The following is a 21,024-nucleotide window of genomic DNA, read 5'->3' on the forward strand; positions in this document are numbered from 1 at the left end:
GCTTTCATTGTCAAAATCACTGGGGTGTTATGTGGTTTCCAGGCTGTATGGCCGTGTTCTAGCAGCATTTTCTCCTGACATTTCACCTGCATCTGTGGCTGGCATATTCAGAAGATCCTCTGAAGATGCCAGCCACAGACGTAGGCAAAAAGTAAAGAGAAAATGCTACTAGAACACGGCCATGTAGCCTGGAAACCACACAACACTCAATTTTTAGAGTTCTTCGACTAAATATGTGGGGAGGAACTTCCATGTTTGGTGGCATAGGGATATTTTTCTTATTTATTCTGAAGTAAGCATGGTATATGTATATTGTTTACATGAGATCTCTATGAAGAGAAAAAAAAAGTTGGATTCTACAGTGTCATTCAGACAAAGCCGTTTCTCCTTGTTTGTATGAACAGGTATAGGGAACTTTTACCACCATTATGCTTTTGGTGATATTTAAGAAGTGAACCTTGTAATGATAGTCACCATTCATACACATGGTCTTTTGATTTTCACATGATACTCACTCTTCTGACTGATTATTGTTTTATTTTATCCAATCTTTCTCCCAAGAGGGTAGTTTAGAAAAATGCAAAAGCCTGAACTACTGACAAAAAGTTAAAACATAACTGAACAAGTTACAATATTAAAATGCCGTCAAATATTATTCAAAATTAAATTATTTCACCAAAATTGAGACCTTGAGATCAATTAATCATACCTGTCTGGGAGCAAGTATCTCTGAGAAGGCTTGATTCCATGTCCTCACCAGATGGTTAGTGAGACATCACACTAGAATAATCAACACAAGTGATCACTCATGGCCAAATATGATTGTCTTCCAAAGTCATGGTGGTGGATCCATAAGTGTCTGTGAAGATCTATTCTGAATTTACGTGGTCTTTCCCATTGAGGATATATATCTCCAGATGGAAGGTGGTCATGGCAAGGGTTTGCTTGACTTGCCTTACTTTCAGGACGTTTCTTCCTTTCACTCCACTTTTATGTCTCTTCAAAATCCAAAGTACTGTTGGAAGAGCTGACCTCCAGTTACAATGCTCGAGTGCCAGGTCTCAGTGTTTATATCACATTTTTAGGTTAGCTTTAAGCCCATCTTAGCTTTAAGCCCATCTATTTTGCTGTCAGCCAATATTTTGCTTTCTGATTTTGTGTTGAGAGTAAAGTAACTGCTTTGGGAGATGGTGATCGGGCATTCTGACAACGTGGCCAGTCTAGTGGAGTTGATGGCTTAGGAGCATCGCTTCAGTGCTGGTGGTCTTTGCTTCTTCCAGAATGCTGATGTTTGTCCACCGGTCCTCCCAAGATATTTGTAGGATTTTTCAAAGGCAATGCTGATGGAAACTTTCCAGAAGTTGAGAGTCGTGTTTCTAGATGTTCCATGTTTCACAGGCATACAAGAAAATTGTAAGGACAATAACGATAAATTAGCATCTTGATGTCCCTACAAATGTCCTGATCCTCAAAAACTCTCTGCTTCATTAAAAATGCATTTGCAGAGCTCAGACAGTGTTGTATTTTGGTGTCTTCACCAAGTTTGGTGGAGAGGTGACTGCCAGGGTAGCGGAAATTGTCAACACTTTCTAGCATTACACCATTAAGCTTGTACCAAACACGCACATAGCTGGCTGAAAGCAGTCCTTTTTATATCTACAGCTGTATATTTTTCAGGAGAAGCTGTGCAATCCTCAAGAAAAGCTACATTGCTTCTGAAAACTGCAGTTTTCTGAAGAATTTGCACTGCATTTGTTTTTGTTTTTATTTTATTTTTTTATAACTTTTATTTACGATTTTAAGATTACATTGAAAGTGGGAGAACATTTGTGTCAAGGAAGAAAAAGTCAGAAAAGAAAGATAGAAATCAATTGTATTAAAAAAGAAGAAATAGAAAAAAGAAAAAATGGGTGCAAATTAAAATATGTCCATTTGTGAACTTCCGATCCACAACCTTGCCTTCCTTAATAAAGGAAAGTTCCATTTCTTTTGGTATGCTGTGATACATCTGCTTCCCTGTGTTACCAAAATCTTCTGCACCTAAATACTTATTTATAACCCTTTTTATGTTATTATAATTTTCTTCTCTTTCTTGATATAATCTAAGAAGGGTTGCCAGTCTGTACTTTTCTTTGGTAGCATTTGATGTTTTGTTACTAAATATGTCAATATGTCCATGTTTCTTGTTTCCATTACTTTATCATATTATCATATATGTTTCTTTTTCTGTTGCCCATTCTAGGAGTTTCTTGTAGATTTTTGTTATCAATTTCTTTTCGGAAATCATAATCCTGTCCCAGAATGTTTCTTTATCTGTAAATCCTTCTGTTCTATCCTTGTTATAATATTCTCTCAATTGTCTATACTAAAACCATGAGACATTTTTATATTTAAGCCTAATTTCTTCTTGCGATCTCATTTCCATATTTCTATCCATTTTCTTCGGTATATATATGTGGGCCAATTCTCCCAGCCTAGTAATCTTCTTTGGCCTGCTTCCAGCGGTGAGACCCAGAGAGGGGTTTTAGGGTGAAGTCTTGTCTTATATCTATTACAATTTTTTATAATTGTAGACCTTATAAAATGGTCACCAAAATTTTATTTTTCCATACCAAAGGTATGTGTGCCAGCCAATTCGTAAGTCGTGTCCCTCCGGGGTTAATATTTTTTCTCTATTTAAAGTCATCCAATTTTTAATCCAGAGAAGGGCACATGCAATATGTTTTCAGTTCTGGCATTCCCAACCCACCTCTTTTTGTTTCATCAATTAAATTTACATATTTAATTCTAGCTCTTTTTCCTTGACAAACAAATTTTGTCAAGTCTCTATCCCATTCTTTAAATATTTTCATGCACAGCATTTATTTTTAAAAACTGAACAATTTCTGGCTTATTGTGAGTTTTCTAGGCTATATGGCAATGTTCCAGAAGCATTCTCCCCTGACATTTCACCCACATCTATGACAGGCATCCTCAGAGATTATGAGGTATATTGGAAACTAAGCAAGGGAGGTTTATATATCTGTGGAAGGTCCAGGGTGGGAGAAATAATTCTTGCCTGTTAGAGGCAGGTGTGAATGTTGCAATTGGCCACATTGATTAGCATTAAACCCAGAAAACTCACAACAACCAGTGATTCCGGCCATGAAAGCCTTCAACAACACATTGAACAATTTTCCATTATTGAAGGGAGAGGAAACCCTGAGTGTCTGGAAGCTACTTGACAAAAAAACCCTGCTTCATTATTATCAACCTCTGTTAGGACTTTGGAGAACTTGCTTTCCCCTTCCTGCAAGCTTGGGAAGAGAGGGCCATTTTTTGCCCAATGAAGTGAGGCAAGCCTCTTAAAGGAGGTGGGGGGGGGGGACCTGTAAGGCAGATTTGGTATTCCCCATTTTGGCTTCTGTGTTTCAGTTTGGATGTTAGCCTACCCATCCCACCCTATAGCAGTGTACCCTGATATTTGGGGGGGGGGGGTCACCTTGGAGCCTGGTAGGAATTTTCCTCCCTTTCAGAAGGGTTTTTTGCCTACCCTACACTGTTGAGGTCTCTGGGAAATTGTCATCGGGCATTGCCTTAAATAGATTTGCCTGCAGGTAACGAGGATGTAATTTAATATCTCGGTATGCACCCAAGGCACCCATTTTGGTGAAGGTCAGGAATAGGAACCCCCACCTGTGAGTTTGGTCAACTGAGGTGGGTGTGAACAGAAATGGTCTTGGAACAGCATGCAAATTCTAATCCCAGAAGGCTCTCAACTGGGGGTTTGAATACTCTATGCAGTTTCCCAAGTAGTTCCCTGGTTATGACTCAGGTGAGTTATGCGGGGAACGCAGGTGTCTCACCCAAGTTAGCTGAGGAGTGTGTCTGATAGGCCCACTGCCTCAGCTTATCCAACATCAAGTACAAACCCACTTACAGTCAGTTTCAGTTCATGAAGAAAGTTTAAATAGGTAACAATTAATAAAATTTGCCCATAATTATCCCAACACAGTTGTCTTGTCTCATTATTTCATTGTTGGTGGGCAAAAAGAAATAGACTTACTGGTCTGTGCAGAATTGGAAGGATGTGAATTATTTAATAATCTGTATTTTTTATCACTGTTTAGTTTAGGGTTCTTATTTGTTTAGTTTGGCACTGTGGCTAATTAGTTTTTGATATGTTGTATTGTTTCATCTCATTGCATTTGGCTAACTAGACTTTTGTTTCAGGTGAGATACCCAAGGAAGAGTCAAACCTTACTATAGCCTACCAAGCAGGACATCTCCTCTATGTACCCTGTATGCTGTGGCAAGATGTGATGAAGTGTTTTATTCTTAGTTTGCTCTTGTTGGGTGACCTCTGTTCACACTGGTCAAAAGACATTTAGTATAATGACAAGTTGTTTCTTTTTTAAAAAAAAACGTTGCTTGTGTTTTCAAATACATTCCATCTTGTACCCTCAGTTCGCTTCTGACACAATAAATAAATACACTGGTGTTAGTGCAGGTGAATGCTTTCCATATTGTAAACTGATTTAATATAAATAAAGTTATGCCTATTGTAAAAGAGATGCTACTGTCCTTTTTCTTCTTTGTGGATTGTACAACATGCTTTTCAAATGGAATAGCTCATCTTCCTTTTATATAGAAAATAGTTAGGGTCAATCTGAAAGGGTAGACCAAAACTATACAGGATGTGCTATGAGTGGGTGATTATTTTTACAGCTGATATTGTTAATCAGCTCTCCTTTCAGACTATTGTCATTTTTCTACATCAGGTTCACTTCTCTGTCAGTCATAATTGGTCTCATCATGGTTCGCTGTCTTTGCAAATTAGCACTATTAAAAATGGAATACTAGTAAGTAAGATAAATTCCACTAGACATCCACTGTAGCTGCACTAGAACAGACTATATTTCCTTTCATATAAGAATCTATTATCTGTGAACAAGTATGAGATGTCTATCTTGCTATGGCAGGTGTAGTTGATAAGGATGAAAGTTTTTCCTCCTTTTCAGTATGGTAATTGCAGCAGGAAATCAAAGATCTGTTACTCTGGCAATGTAGAATAATACTTTTTTGCCAACAGAAAAAGAGTAATTGAGAAGGAAAAATAGAAAACATTTATCTCTGCCACTTTTGTGTGCGTGTGGCTGAAGCCAATGTTGTATACATGGGAGATATTTTGGCAACTTTGGCTCAAATCCTATTGCTAGTTCCAGCTACAGGGGAAAAAAACGACTGAATCAAGAGAATTTACATGATGATTTACCATGTTCTCTTTGATTTTAATTGAAACTAGAAATAGAATTTAGGCCTCAGACGGCTAGGAATCGAAGTACAATGCTTTAATTGTATCTGTAATGTTGTTCACTTTTTCTATTGAAGTACACCAGCAGTCCAACGTGACATGTACTCATTAGTGTGAGTAGCTGGGAAGGTGTGTGCTGGGCACTCTTATTATTCTAATACGTTAACAATCACCATTTGGCAAAATGAGGAAGAATTTCAGCCTTTTGCAGTTTTAAATGTAACAATTTTATTGAAATGCTATTGAAACACATATCTTTGATCGGAACATTCCCCTAATGTTTGTGTGTGTGTGTGTGTGTATATATATATATATATATATATATATATATATATATATATATATATATATAATGTCACAGACAGAACGCCACCAGATAAGATTCAACACAGTTTATTAAAGATACAGAACCAAAAAATGCTCGTAAAAAACAAAGGGCTAGGCAAACACTCGCCTTCAATATGAAAAGTCACTCAAAAACGGTTCAAAAGATAAACCGGATTAAACAGGAGTTTAATCCGGGTTAAACCAAAAATGCTTACTTCAGCCTGGCACTTTAAACAAACAAAAGCTGGTAAACAAGGATTCAATTAAACATAAATACTGGTAGCAGATTCCTCTCTGCTACTCAACAGCTGTGGTTGAGTAACTAAGTTGTTACTCCTCCGTGCAGCGGGCGAACTCCGGGTCCAAATACATCAATCAGGGTTGCAGCGGTCAGGGGGGTCCCAATCCGGTCCGAGGTCGATAGCCAGGTGTAGGCGTCTAAGGTTCCACGAATTCCACCGATAGCCAGAGAAAGGATAGTCCAAGGTCGTAGTCAGTCAGTCAGTCCAGCGTCAATCCAGAGTAGGTAAATAATGTCCGTCAAGAAGACGACGGAGGTCCAAGCTAATAAGATTAAACACAGGTTGCACAACAAAAGCCCACACAGTTCCTCCCGCCGTCTATGCCCAATGTCCTTGGTAACTTACGTATTCAGCAAACGAAACACACCCGTCTTCAGGAAATTCCCAACAAGAGCCCAAGCGTTCGTCCAGATTACCTTGCCCAACGCAATTAGCCCTGGATTCAAAACCCCATTTTATGCCAGTTTACAACTCCTCATCGCTATCAGCTGCTCCCCTAATTCCAGGTGCCTCATCATCATCATCCTCATCAGAGCTAAAACATCTTTGACTACGCCCCACAGCATCCCCAGCTGTGGATCCCGTTCCATCCCTCCAACTCGTCCACGGGTCCGATCCTGCAACCCGCCAGTCGCTTCCCATGCTATCATTACCAGGAACACCCAAATCCTCCCTCACACGAGTCCATTCCATGTCATCCTCCTCTGAGCTAACCATCTCTTCCTCCATTCCCTCGGTAAAACCCTCAAAGGAATCTTCGTCTGTTGGTTCTGCAAATAAGTCCCGCAGCCGTTTCCTCTCTCGCTCCTCAAGAGAGTCTGACTCTCGAGGAGTCTTACGACCACGTCTCCCAGAATTGGAGCCATAAGGCTCAACCATAACATATAAAAAAGGTAAAGGTTTCCCCTGACGTTAAGTCAAGTCATGTCTGACTCTGGGGGTTGGTGCTCATCTCCATTTCTAAGCCAAAGAGCCGGTGTTGTACATAGACACCTCCAAGGTCATGTGGCTGGCATGACTACATGGAGCGCCGTTACCTTCCCGCTGGAGTGGTACCTATTGATCTATTCACATTTGTATGTTTTCGAACTGCTAGGTTGGCAGAAGCTGGAGCTAACAGCGGCCGCTCCCGCCGCTCCCGGGGTTTGAACCCGCTACCTTTCGGTCTGCAAGTTCAGCAGCTCAGTGCTTTAACACACTTCGCCACCAGGGCTCCTTTTTGATATTTAGAATGAGAAAAATAAGTAGTAAACATAGAATTTTCCAAATTTTCAAGTCAAATTAACATCTTATGACTGGACTTCCCAAAAGCCCCCCCTTTAAATAAAGCAATTGGATCAGAACTATGGATTCTAAGAGTAAAGCGTAACCATTCATTTTTTTCTCAATACAGAATGCTCCCCCCCCCCTCCCAAATTGGGCCTGCACTGGGGAAAGAATATAGTGTTGTATTTCAGATAAGGCTTAACTTTATTAACTTACATAAGTTTGACCAAACTGTAAAAGAAGTTAATCACAGACAATGGGGACTATGCTATGAGATCTACCTTTAATAATAAATCTGCTCTCTGAAACTATTTTTTTAAAGAAAGAAATACACAAAATGGCTATTTCTAAAGGGGTGCTTAAAAAAGATTGCATGATAAGTCTTGTATAGTATCATTGTGCAATTTCAGCCATTATATCTTTTGGGTAAAAATACATCATTCTCAAATGTGAAACATACAATAACACTTGTGGGGATTTGCATTTCTAGTATAACATTCAAAGAAAATGCATAGTGGTGCATGCTGTGTATGCAAATTATGCTCACAGACATTTATGTAGCTTCCTCACCCCTGAAAAAAAATCTGAGGGCATGCTGATCTCTTTCCTTCATATTTCCCAGAAGCATATGGTTTGTATCTGTAGGAGTCAGATTGACCTTCTTTCAGATTCAGCAGAGATTTCCTAGTGTTCTAAATGTGTCTTTTAAAAAGTATTTGTTAAATGTGTTTTTCCCTGTTTATCTTTGTGCCCTATGCCTCTTCTTTCTGGATCTTCTTTTACCTCCTTGATTTTTCTTACTTATCTCCTATGTCTCTGGAAGATCATTCAATGATTTTCTTTTATTTTGAAGCCACTAATTTTGCTGTCTGTCCTCAGTTGTTGTTTTTTTTTAGTTTCCATTTTGTTTTTGGCTCAATTTGAAATTAGATTCAAAAGCTAATTTAGTTTGGTATTAAATTGAAGTTTGTTCCTAATAAATAATTGTCTTGTGGCTTATCTAAAGATTTTTTTTTTTACTTTAAGGGTTAACTTACAGATCCTTTTACAATACCATGATGGCAATCATGTTGTTTCCCTTTAGAAGATTAGTGCTTAAGAAACTGGTTTTTTTTTCATATATTGCACTTTTAAAAGATGTTACTATTTCCCTGTTCATTATAGCTTTTGCAGTTAGTTGGACTGATCAGACTGTGAGATGTACAAAAACCAACTGTAAATCTTCTCTGTGGCGTTGTCTCTGATTGGGCAGTTAAAAGGCATATCCTGGGGTAAGAGACTGTTCAGTAATGTCAGATGAATCCCCAGAGCCTTGCACTCTGTCATATTATTTTTTGCAAATGTTGACATAAATGAAGTGAACGATTCATTTATATTCATATGTACGTAATGGGATAGTTGATGTTAATCCCACTATGTTAACTTTTATGTAAATAATATATTCTTTTAACAACAGAATGTTATTATTAACACTGGTTTTCAAAATTGTAATTGTAATTTACTTATTGTAAAGAAAGAGAATTTTAACAGTTGTTTCAAATCATGTGGCAGCTAACAGTTTATAATATCTGTCTATATGCAAATGAAATGTGTGAATAATACAGTATTGAGGGAACAGAGCAAAGGGTAGTGATCATTCTGTCCAAGAATTTCTCATTACTCCTTATGGAATTGCACTCAAGCAGAAGCAGAATTGCTTCATAAAGAAAAGTGTCAGCTAATCATACTAAAATAAGGTTATTGCATTAATTATAATGTAACTGCAGTTTTATTGGTAAAATTATATTTGTTCTGGTTAGAATCTGTTGATCTTCATGTAAGTGTGGCAGCATACAATTTTTTTATGTTATGTATGTTTGTATGCAACTACAAATTACATTTCATAACTGACCTTGCATCCATACCCAGTACAAATATATAGAAAATAATAAATTCACTCAAGAGATACAAATACAAAGTATTCATGTAAACTTCATTACCTGTTACTGGCATTAGTTTTTAGAAGAAAAATTGATCACACTAATAATAGACATAACACAATCAGGTTTACATTTAGTCTTGACCTAAAAAGCCCTAAACGGTTCTGGTCCAACTTATCTGTCTGGACGTATCTACTTCTATGAGCCTATTGGAACTTTAAGATCATCTGGGGAGGCCCTGCTCTCGATCCCACCACCTTGGAAAGTGCGACTGGTGGGGACGAGAGACAGGGCCTTCTCAGTGGTGGCTCCTCGGCTGTGGAACTCCCTCCCCAGTGACATCTGACAGGCTCCATCCCTTCTGGGTTTTAGAAAGAAACTAAAGACCTCACTATGCACCCAAGCGTTTAACAAATAAGCTTTTATGGCTTTGACACAGTGTGGATCAAGGATTCTGTGCAAGGTTTTTGGATGAATGGATTTATGCATTTTTTATATTTTAGGTTTTGTATATTGTCTCATGTGTTTTAATGCCTAATGTAAATTGTTTTTTAACTGCTATATGTTTCATTGGATTGGATTGTTGGTTTTTTGGCATTGATTTTTTGCCAGATCTGTAAGCCCCTTGAGTCCCTTTGGGTGAGAAAGGCAGGATAGAAATAATGTGAATGAATAAATAAATAAATAAATACATTTTCACTAAACAATCTGTTTGAAAGCATGTTCTCCTACTGATAATATCTGATTTGGGCAATTATCAGTTGAACTTAACAAATAGATCTTTGAGGCACAGTTGTCTCCAATAAGCTTCACATATGAGTTGCCTTTTCATCCACCATCACAACTGCTATGCCATGTTGTTTACATGGGCCTATCCTGCCAAATAATAATAATAATAAGCACTGGAAAACTGAACTGTTTGTTGGAAATGAAAGCTATGGACTTGTCAACATCAGAAGAGGAATTTTCCAGGGAGACTCATTGTCCCCTCTGCTTTTCATTATTGCCATGATCCCTCTTGTCAACAATCTTACAAAAAACAAACCTCGGCTATCAAACATCTAAAAAATCTCACAAAATTTCGCATTTGATGTACATGGATGACCTGAAGCTGTATGGGAAAACGGAAACTGAAATCCAGTCTCTGACTAACACTGTCTGAATTTTTAGCACTGATATCAGCATGAAGTTTGGTTTGGACAAATGTTCAACACTGGCATTGAAGAAGGGAAAAATCATTGAAAGTGAGGGCATAAATATGCCTAATGGCCAAACAATAAAGTGTCACCAGCCAGAGGCCTATAAATATCTGGGCATATTACAGCTGGACAACATCAAGCATGAACATGTGAAAACTGTGGTCAGCAAAGAATACACACAAAGGGTCAGAAAAATTCTCAAATTCAAGCTCAATGGAGGCAAGACCATCAAGGCCATAAACACCTGAGTCATACCTGTCATAAGATATACTGCTGGCATTATAAATTGGACACAAGCGGAACTGGATGATTTGGACAGAAAAACAAGTAAACTCATGATCATTCATCATTCACTGCACCCTCACAGTGATGTTGACTGGCTATATCTGCCTAGAAGATCAAGTGGCAGAGGACTCTTACAAGTAAAACAAGCAGTCATTGAAGAAAAACATGCTCTGGCAGAATATGTAAAGCAAAGTGAAGAACCTACTTTGATTGAAGTCAAAAATCAGAAACTCCTCAAAGCACAGCAGATAAAAAAAATACCAGTACAAGAAATCTGCACTACAAACTAGAGCTGACAGCTGGCACAACAAAACATTGCATGGAAAGTTCCTTGACAAAATTGAAGGAAAAGCTGATAAGGAGAAGACCTGGCTATGGCTCAAGAATGGGACACTGAAGGAGGAGACGGAAGGCCTGATCCTTGCAGCCCAGGAGCAAGCCATCAGAACAAATGCAATTAAAGCCAAGATAGAAAAATCAGCTGATGACCCAAATTGCAGACTGTGCAAGGAAACCGACAAAACCATTGATCATATCCTCAGTTGCTGTAAGAAAATTGCATAGACAGACTACAAACAGAGGCACAACTATGTGGCCCAAATGATTCATTGGAACTTATGCCTCAAGTACCACCTCCCAGCAGTAAAGAACTGGTGGGATCACAAACCTGCAAAAGTATTGGAAAATGAGCACGCAAAGATACTGTGGGACTTCCGAATCCAGACTGACAAAGTTCTGGAACACAACACACCAGACATCACAGTTGTGGAAAAGAAAAAGGTTTGGATCATTGATGTCGCCATCCCAGGTGACAGTCGCATTGACAAAAAACAACAGGAAAAACTCAGCCGCTATCAGGACCTCAAGATTGAACTTCAAAGACTCTGGCAGAAACCAGTACAGGTGGTACCTATTGATTTACTCACATTTGCATGTTTTCAAACTTTTGGGTTGGCAGAAGCTGGGGCTAACAGTGGGGGCTCACTCTGCTCCCCTAATTTGAACCTGCAACCTTTTGGTCCACAAGTTCAGCAGCTCAGCGCTTTAACACGCTGCCCCACCAGGGGATATTATTTCCTAAAGCTTGTTAATATACAACATTTCTGATTGTTCCTTTTTTTGTCTGTTGGAGGCAAGTATGAATACTGCAAGTAGCCAAAATGATTAGCATGTAATGGCCTTTCAGCTTTAAAGCCTGGCTGCGTCCTCCCTGGAGGAATTTTTTTTGGGAGATGTTAGCTGGCCCTGATTGTTTCCTGTCTGGAATTCCCTTGTTTTCAGAGTGTTATTCTTTGCGATATCTTATATGTTTCTACTGTTTGTGCAGATGAAAAAGTATCCATATGCGTTACTTGAGCACACACACTCAAAAAAAGAAGGCTGTGGCCCTCAGAAAACAGAGGTTTTGCCAGACTTTGGTGGTGGGAATACTTTGTTGGGAGGTGTTAGCTGGCTCTGACTGTTTCCTGTCTGGAATTCCCGTTTTCAGAGTGTTGTTCTATATTTAGTGTTCTGATTTTAGAGATTGTATTGTTTTGAGTTATTATACCACAGTATGGCGGCCTATATTTTTTTTGCTTCGTGCCATAGCTAGGCCTTGGGCCAGTAGGTGGATTGCCCTGCAAGAGAATAGGAAGCTTTGAGAATGTTGTTTTCATGTTAGTAAGTAGGTATATTAGTGTTTTTTATATGTGTCTTTGGGTTTGTTTGTTTTTTTTGTGGGCTGCCTGGCCATGTTTCAGAAGTATTCTATCCAGACATTTTGGCAACATCTAGGGTAGGCTCCCTAACAGGTTGTGAGGATGTCTGTCATTGATGTGGGTGCAATGTGAGGAGGGAATATTTCTGGGACATGGTCCGGGAGCTTGTGAAACATGCAGCATCCATGTTTTTCTGAGCCTGTAAGCGTGTGACCACATATATGTGTTTGAGCATTTGTTTTGTTTTATAATTTTCTACTGTTCTTCTATTGTCTGTGTCACTGTTGCTCTGTCCCTTTATTGCGGTTGTGTGTATATACAGTTCTATGCATTGGCTGTGCTCCTCATGGAAGATAGGGATTGGATGGGTCTGCTGATGCAATGCTTTGTAGTGGTATTCATGTTGCTTGCTATTGTTTTGCGTTTGGATGAAAGTAGTGAGGCTAGAGGGAGTTTATATCCCTGTGCAGTATTGTCTATGTTTGGTGTGTTAATTCTTGTGTGTTGGGGGAAAGTATGAATGATAGGCAGGTTGCTTCCTGGTTTGGGATTGTGGGAGTCATAATTGAAATGGGGGCCCATTTTGTCTGAGAACTGCTTGATGGTGCTTATGGAAATGGCCTTGAAGCCCTTTGGCGGGTGTGTGGTAAGCAAAGTGAGGCGTTTCTCAAGTAATGGCAGCGTTGTTTTGACCCTCCGGTCTGTTTCGCCATCCCTCCCTCCCTCCGCCTGGTAGCGTTGCTTTCCCCTATTGCAGCTTTTAAAAACTTATTTTCTTTGAACTCAGTCATGGACTTTGAGAGAAGGAGGGAGGAGGAGGGAGGGCGGAAGAGAGGGGTGTGCAAAAGCCACGCCATCATTACTTCCTAAATGCCTCAGCTTGTTAAAAGCCACACTGCTATTACAGGGAGTTTGAGAGAAGGAGGGAGGAGGAGGGAGGAGGGAGGAGGGAGGGAGGGCAGAAGAGAGGTGTGGGAAGAAGCTACGCCACCATTACTTTCTAAACGCCCCAGTTTGCAAAAAGCCACGCCGCCATTACTGCCTAAACGCCTCAGTTTACAAGAAGCCATGCCGCCATTACTGCAGCAACACCTCAGTTTGCTCCCCAGATGGCCATGGAAGGGCTGCGAGGCAGTTTCTTGAACTATTTGAAGTACGACTCCCACAATCAGAATCCACTCTCATTGTCCCCAATAGCCGGTTAGGGATTGTGGGACTTGTTGTTCACCCTCCCTCCCTCCTCCCGGGCGAGTTCGCGCTATGTCCTTTTAGCAATGTTCCTGACAAAATTCTAGGACAAAAATTTTTTAAAAGCTTGAAAAGGGGAAAGCTTTCCTTCACCCTTTTTTCCTCTGCCTCATTCACTTGCCGGATGTGGTTGTTTAGGGCTATTGTCCTCCTCCCTAACGTTACACAATCTGCCTGCCCCGGTGGTTGGGATGCTCACATGCAGCTGCCTTTCATGCACGTCTGTCTTTCAAGGGTGGGGGCTGCTTGGTGCATGTGCACAGTGCAGTTTTCGTTTGGGGGGTTTTTTGAGTGACTTCCAGTTGGAATTTTATTTTGGTTTTGATGTCTAAACATAACAGGGATGAACGTGTGTTTTGTGGCCAAATTTTGTGGGTTTTGGGTGTGTAGTTTTGCTGCTTATTTTAAGTTAGAAATGGTCAGAGCATTTTTATATATACAGATAAATAAATAAATTTACTCTAGAATGCTTAAAAACCACAGCTAACAGTAGTGCCTTCTTGAATCACTACAGTCTTTTACTAAAATTCTGTGTCTTAATTTTATTTTCTTGTAATTCATATTAGAGGCATAGTTTCAGGTAGAATGGATTTCTATTTGTATTACACATTTGTATCATATTCTCTGATGTCAATATATGCTTGTATCCTAATATACAATTGTTGTTAGTTAAAATTATGCTACTTTACTCTTTGTAGGTGGATCTTTGCTAATTTCTTTTCCTAACACTACTGCCAATATATGTGGTCCCAGCTCTGATTGTAGTAAAACAACCTGACAAAACTCACAAATGTACTTTATGACCAGTTTGCTTTAGTGAAGCTTGGTGTGTCCATATGCCTGCCTTCCCATATGTGTGAGAAGAAAGCTTAATATAGCTGCTAAATAATATATATTAACTTTAAGATTTTGTGACTTTTCTTTTCTTGAAGATAAAGTAAACAAGATTTAAGAGATAAAACCATTTCTGTTTGTGATGCTGCATCATAAAAGAGACTGAAATGCAATACTGCTACAAATTTAAACCAAATGATGCTATATATTTACTCATAAAATGAATAGCAAAATGTGGAATAGAATAAAATATTAAACGAAGGTATACATAAACTCAGGCAATTTATAGAGCAAACATATCAATAAAGCTCATAACATTTGTTGAGTGATAAAAATAAGTAATGGTTTGGCAAATGTGGTTGTAAAGTCAGCATCAAAGAAATATGTGTGCTTTGAATAGATAAATCCTAACATAGCAAATACTGACCATAACAGAGACCTTTATTTAGGATAGTAATTATTTCATATATATGGAATGGTTGAAGGAACTTCATTAATAAACCCATAATACAATAATGAGGGAAAGGCTTGAACCTAAGTCATTTTAGTGGAATGTTTGTTCTGACTTTTGAAACTCTACACTAATTGGAGGCAGTGAATAGCAGTCATTAAACCTTTCACTGGGCATGTAAGCCATCTTGATAATTAGTTAAGTTTTGTCATAACAATGGTTTCCTTCTTATGGCAAGTGTTCATATACCAACGCATGCTAATCAGCCTTAGTATTTTGGCAGGGAAGGGTTAGAATGGCATAAAGAGTATTTCCCAGCATATGTACTCAGCCTCCATATATGTGTCTTGTCACATGAATTAAACAAAAGCCAGGCATAAATAGTTCCCGTTTGAAGTGAATTTTGTCTTTGTTTTTGTTACTGTTGCTATTCTAGCTATTTTTTCCTATGGATATTTCTACACTTTTCATTCTTAAATTATTTAAAACTGAGGCACTCATTTGACCCCAAAAAAAGGTGTGGGCCAATATCCCTTCCTTCTTCTTGGTCATTTGGATAGCTCTACTTATGTCATCACAGGGAGCCCACAATGGCCAGGAGCTCACACAGAACTATGTGCCCACTTGGAAGTAGTGACTGTGGTGATATGGACATGATCCATCCCTTTTTGCCTGTGGTAGTAATGCCTTATGTGGACAGCCGACCAGTCTGAATTGGACTCAATCCTGCTATCCACACTGCATCAAAACCTTTGGGTACTCCAGAGCTTCAAGAAAACTCTGGAGCAGCCCCAGATTTTTCTTAACACAAGGCTAAACCAAATTAACTTGATTTACCCTGCAATACAAACTAGAAGTGGAGGAACATTGTGAAAATAGCCAGGATCAAACTCATGTTGAGTATAGGTTACTATGTTTGTGTAGATGTGATATCAGAGCAAGAGTATATTTGGTCAGATTGTCTGGTATGTAGTTAGGGTTGTTTGTAACTAATATCATGTCTCATAGTTTCTATGATGCTGCAGGAAAAGTGACCTATCAAACCCTTCAACATATAATTGAAAAACCCAGTCTGGTCTCGATTTTAAACCAAATTTGTGCTCCCAAATGCCCAAAAAATACTGTAAGGACTCCAGAATAGTTTTTCTATCCCTCCTCCTCTACTCCAACAAATCAAACCTCCCTGAAATTAGCATAATTTCTAATCTAGTAAAAACACACTGGGAAGAACTTTGGAGGTGAAATCTGGCCCTAGTACAATTCTGCCCTCATGTCCCTTTTTCCGCTTCCAAATCTGAGATGGCTACATCCTGAATAGTTATAGCAGTTTGTTACTATTTTAATTATCACTGCATCATCTTATTCTGGGATTTGTAGTTGGTTCACCATACTTGATAGTTCAAATGCACTTTGCAGAGTTACAGTATTAGAGTTATCTATGAGAGAATTGAAAATATCATACCAAACTGCAATTACAGGATTTCATGAAGTGGTATCAAAATGCTATGCCCATGTAGTGTGTACTGTGCTCAGAATTTTAACATTACATGTTTTGATGCACCTACAAAACAGTTGGCTTTGAATGCTGGGCATGGGGAATGCTGCAAATTCAACCTTTTATCTTCCATTCTGAACAGATTCTATATTAGTAGGAAAACAGTGATGAATTCAAAATAAAATATACCAGAAATTTGCAAAGTTCAGTGATGCCAGTAGAATTTACAGCTGACTATCCAAAGCACACTGTTTTACTCTGACTTGATTGCTTCACTATTGAGTAGGTAGAAGCAGATTTTTCCCCTCTATCCGTATTCAAAAATCCAGCCTTTTATGGTTCAAAAAAGAGCATTCTGTAGAAACTTGATAACAGGCTAACCATTTTCTTAATTTGTTATCCTACAAACGTTTTGCTCTACAAAGACCATTCCATCATGTGAAGCAATGGAATTCCAACTTCCTTTCCTCTCTTCTGATAATAATGTTAGAGTCAATTTTGCAAAAAAAGATACATTATTATAAGAAAGAAGTAGTACAGTGGTCCCCAAACTAAGCCCCATGGGCCTGATGTGACTCTCCAAGGTCATTTACCTGGCCCCTGCCCTAAACTTTAAATGTAGGATTGCCCTAAGTCTGAAACGACTTGAAGGCACACAACAACAATCCTAATTAACTCGACTATCTCATCAGCCAAAAGCGGACCCACACATCCCATTGAAATACTGGTAAGTATACGTTTGTTACAATTGTTCTTCATTTTAAATATTGTAATAGTTCTTTTATGTTAGGTTTTTTTGCATTACAAATAAGATATGAGCAGTGTGCATAGTAATTCGTCTATGCTTTTTTCAAACTATTGCCCAGCATCCAAATGATTTGAGGGACCGTGAACTGGTCCTCTGCTTAAAATGTTTGAGGACACCTGGAGTAGAGTTTAACTGGTTAATGCTTTCAGTGGATGGAAGAGAGAAAAGTTGGTAGTCTTTTCTGATATTAGCAATTCATGATCACTGCACTATAATGAGCATTCATGCCCTTTTCAAAAATCATAAATACCTATGAAAATAATCTGCCACTCCATTCCTGCCATGAGCAGTCATTGTACTTAGCTGCTGCTAACCACAGGAAACTCCCTCATCACTGCAATAAAAAATAAAAATGTTGGGCAAAAATAACACATGCAATATCTCATTTTTGTATTGTTATACTTACAGACTTAGTCTTTCTTATCAGTTCCCTCAATTTCCCATTAAAATATAGAACTTGAGAGTTTTTTTTTGTATTGTTAAAATGGAAAAAATTACTGAAATAACTAAACTTTGTAGCTAGAGGAAAAAATAACAAAATAAATTGCAAATAAGTGATGAAATTGAGGGTGCATATCTGTTGAAATGTGCATAAAGAAATGTTTTATTCAATTCATTTTCACTGAGGATTGTAAAAATGTCGGTGCAGCATTTAAAACATTACAAGATAAAATTTAACTGCCTCTTTAAAATAATTGATTGAAAATGAATTGGGGAAAGCATTTCTGCATTTTATTTTTGGCTAAAATTTATATAACAGCAAATAAAACAAACATGGGCATTCACAGCTAGCTATCAATTTATGCTGATTTAATTAGGTACTTTGCTCTTTGTGAAACGGGAAGATACTGTGATATTGCTGCAGGCATGATTACTAAGTTAGAGAAGGAAGCAGTGGGTCTACTGTAAATGACTTGACAGGGTGAAAGTCATAGGGAAAATCAGTCAGGTTTCTCACATGAAGGATATTAACCCCACTGCAATACCATCTAGAGGTAAGAAGTGCACAACCTTGGTATGGGTAAGCAGCTGTACTAGAAAGGAGACTGAAATGGAAGATTATTTTGGTTAATATTACATTGTGTTCCAGCTATGCTCCCTTTCATTAGTTTAAAATGCAAGGCTAAAAACCATAAAAAGGACATTTGAAGGCATGGCAGAAGAGTATTATTGGAGGTTACTATCGTAAATATGGAGAATATCAAAGTTTCCTCAAACCTCTGCAACCTCAAAACTATAGAGAATAGCTTGTAAACCAAGTGCCATTAAAGATTTGCCAGGAATGAAACAGCATTTTAAAATGAGTGACAAATTATGACTTTACATTTTCTGTAGCAGCTATATTACTATACTGTAGAATCATTTGCTCTGTGTTTATTCATTATTCTAAGTATTTCGAAAGGCTATGCTTGGTTTATGTGCCCCAGGTTGTAAAGATGGTTATCATATGGACACCCAAGACAGAAAACTTTTTAAATATACTGTTTTATGCCTACTGAATATTAAGCTGCTCATGCCAGAAGTAATATGTCCTGTCCTGATTCTGAGGTTAATCTGAAGGCTGCCTACAGGCAGAAACAATAAGCAAGCTTTGGTTTCCATGGAAAGTATGCTGAGGTGATGTCCCAGAGTGAAAAGACACTCCCCTCATTCCCTAAAATTAAATTTCATGTCTTCACTTCACATATTGTAAACTATGTGATATATATGTTGCCCATGGTCACTGAGAAATGACAGTGTGGAAGGATAAAGAATATCATTGTATATTTGGGCAGGTAAGGAACTGGGGATTAGGATTAATAAATTGAAACTGTGGCAGAAGAGGAAATTGCTTTTTTCATATCTTTGTAAATATAATATAGCATGTTAGATGAAGCATAGCTAGAGTGGGATGGTTGACTACTCTAATATATGAATGTTTTTCATTAGACACTCAATTTCTCCTTCCTTAGTTTTATGATCTACTGCTGTATGATTGCAGTTCTTTTCACTTTAGTTCTATTCCTATAAAGCTCAGTCACACTTTAACTTTCTTCAAGAATGATCAGCTGTAATTGTGCAATCATTTTAGAAGATTATATATTGATTCCCCCCTCCCCAAATAATACTAATCGATAATTGCATTAAAAATAGAATAAATTATTGACCCCCTTGTTTCTTATCATAAAAAGCATAGGTAACACAGTACTTACCTACACCATTGTACATTGCAAGATTTTAAAATAAGCTTAAAGTATTGTAGCAAAAAAGCAATTTAATGTTTAAAGATCTGAGTAAAAATTCTGCAAGCATGTTTTTTAAACTAAGCACATTACTATCTTAAAAATTAAGCCAGTACTGCTCATTATGCTAATAGTGTTAATCATTACTGCTAATAGCTATGCAGTGATAAGATCATCACTGGTATATGTCTACAACAGAGTCTTGCCTTACCAGAGGAGTAAAAATAGTGTACCTTCATAATTCCTGGTGTAATGGAAAACCTTACTTTAATGGGGATTTTTGTCTATGTTATTTAATGTTAGTTCTATGGCAAAGGTAGGCAGGAGTTAGCTACTTCTGATTGGTTGTGTGTCGCCATGGTAATGTAGCTACTGCTGTAGAAATGTAACTATTTGGAGAGGCTAGCAAAAAAAGGGGTGGAGGTAGCTGAATGGAAAGAGGAGGGAAGATTTTAAAAAGTTGTTCAGTTTCTAGCCAGTGAGCTAGAAGGAAGACTTCTGTGTTTCAGTTTCTAGCCGGTGAGCTAGATGGAAGAAGTATGTGTTCATGTTTGTAGCTTCCAATGTATGTTGAGGTAAAAGGAGACTGATTTAAGTCTGGGTCCTTGGTTAGGAAAACTGAGAGAAATAGAGAGTCTTTTGAGACAAGGATTCAATCGGGTTGACTAGAGTGAAGAGTAACTTTGAGATTTAAATGCCCAGTCAAAAAGGCTGTGGAGAAATATATGGTTTTTGAAAGTAAAAATAGAGCATTAATAAGTTGAACTAAGTTTGAGTGTTTGGAAAGTTATATATCAACAGCTTTGTGTAACCAAGTGGAACGGAAGTAAAAAGAACATTGTAAAAAGATACGCTTATGTGTCAAAGAATAAATAAACATTTCCTTGTTTCAATAAAGATAGTGTATTTGAGTTGTGAACCATACTGACAGAGTTTGTGAGGATTCTTCCATCACTCTCCCCTCAAAGCCTCTTTGCCTCACACACACATGCTCATGTGTTTATTGTTGGCAGTGGTTGGGATCCTGAAATAAGGATCACCCCCTGCCTTTGTGAGAAGTTTCTTAATAGTTCCTTAATTGATCCCTCATTACATATTTAATGGTAGCAGTGGTGGGATCACAAAACTCCCCCTGCCTTATAGAGAAGTTCACGGGTGCCTAGTGTATTACATATAAAATGGTGGCGGAGGAAGGGTATTGAAATTCCCTCTCTGTCAGAAAAATTTTGTGCCGCTTGTGTGTGTGTGCGCTTCACCTCGCCTTTGGGGCTATACTGTCTTGGGCTGATATTGAAATCCAGCATCTAGTTTGATGAACTTAGTGGTAGAGAACACCAGTACACTCCGTGGAACTACAACAGTTGAGATATCTTGCAGAGAATTCTAGACACCAAACTACAGGATTCCACATAATAGAATTGCAGGGGTTTATTGTTATCACAATTGTGCAATAAGTGAAAATTATCAAGGTTTCCTACAATTGATAGCGAGGACCTCAGTGCTATCAGCCCTATCCTGTGAAAGTGATAGAATTAAAATAAGATTCTTTCTTGAGGATCTCAAGAGATGGCCAAGTTCATATGAGCAGATACAATCTCTTAAAGCTAGTACCAAAATGTAAGGAGTTCTACATTTAGATTTGTGCTCAAACAATTCAAGAAACAGACTGCTGACC

General features: G+C 38.2%; 1 protein-coding gene and 1 long non-coding RNA gene across 3 annotated transcripts in view; one reads left to right on the forward strand and one right to left on the reverse strand.

Annotated features, from left to right (window-relative positions):
- Nucleotides 1-21,024, forward strand: part of robo1 (roundabout guidance receptor 1) — a 922,568-nt gene that overhangs the window by 43,533 nt on the left and 858,011 nt on the right. The window lies entirely within an intron of this gene.
- On the reverse strand, nucleotides 5,662-19,850 carry LOC134297426 (uncharacterized). The gene is made up of 3 exons (XR_010004159.1): nucleotides 19,561-19,850; nucleotides 17,378-17,461; nucleotides 5,662-6,184 (listed from the first exon to the last, which is right to left on the reverse strand). It is a non-coding gene; the product is annotated as an uncharacterized LOC134297426 (long non-coding RNA).

This window comes from Anolis carolinensis, chromosome 3, assembly GCF_035594765.1.
Source record: "Anolis carolinensis isolate JA03-04 chromosome 3, rAnoCar3.1.pri, whole genome shotgun sequence".
In the NCBI taxonomy this organism is placed as follows: Eukaryota; Metazoa; Chordata; class Lepidosauria; order Squamata; family Dactyloidae; genus Anolis; species Anolis carolinensis.